This window comes from Rhinolophus ferrumequinum, chromosome 20 (genome assembly GCF_004115265.2).
Source record: "Rhinolophus ferrumequinum isolate MPI-CBG mRhiFer1 chromosome 20, mRhiFer1_v1.p, whole genome shotgun sequence".
NCBI classification, from domain to species: Eukaryota; Metazoa; Chordata; class Mammalia; order Chiroptera; family Rhinolophidae; genus Rhinolophus; species Rhinolophus ferrumequinum.
In genome coordinates, this window is record NC_046303.1 from 49,750,640 (window position 1) to 49,751,399 (window position 760).

A 760-nucleotide genomic window follows, 5' to 3' on the forward strand; every position below is an offset into this window, starting at 1 on the left:
GGTCTTTCTAAATTCTTTTCTTTTCCCCAACTCACTCTTTTTTGCAATTTAACTATAGTTGATATACAATATTACATTAGTTGTATAACTTTTAGGTGGTGTACGATATAATGACTTGGAATTTTTATACCTTATAATGTGATCACCCCATTAATTCTAGTTATACTCTGTCACTGTGCAGACTTATCACAATGTTATTGACTACACTCTCCTTCACCTTTTTCACGCATCCTCATTCCCATCCCCTCTGACAACCATCCCTTTTTTCTCTTTTTCCATGAGTCTGTTTTTGTTTTGTTTGTTTTGTTTATTTAGATTCCACATATAAGTGAAACCAGTGTTTGTCCTTCTCTGTCTGACTTACTTCACTTAGCATAAAAATACAATGGTTATATGTCACAAAGTAGGTGGCAATATCTTAACTGGATGCATGTAGTCAGGTCTAAGGCCCTCTTCCATACTTGTCAAGACTAGAGTGCTAACCTCTCCTTTAACACAACACTCCCCCATTCACTTTTATATCCACTCCAATCAGACTTTTGCCTAACATCTCTACTAAAACTTTTTTGTCAAGGTCACCAATGATTTTCACCTTGTTAAATCCAATAGTCCATTCTCAGGCCTTACTTCATTGATCTAACAATAGGATTTGACACAGGTGTTCACTTCCTTCTCTTTTATAAGCTTTTTTCTTTTTCTTGATTTTCAAGACTCTACACTCTCTTGATTTTCTGCCTGACTCCTTCTCAGTCTCATTTCC

The 760-nt window shown here is 35.7% G+C and overlaps 1 non-coding gene across 1 annotated transcript; it reads right to left on the minus strand.

Annotated features, from left to right (window-relative positions):
- Window positions 1-377: 377 nt before the first annotated feature.
- LOC117012602 (U6atac minor spliceosomal RNA) lies at window positions 378-502 on the minus strand. Its single transcript, XR_004421206.1, has one exon. It is a non-coding gene; the product is annotated as a U6atac minor spliceosomal RNA (small nuclear RNA).
- Between the last annotated feature and the right edge of the window lie 258 nt (window positions 503-760).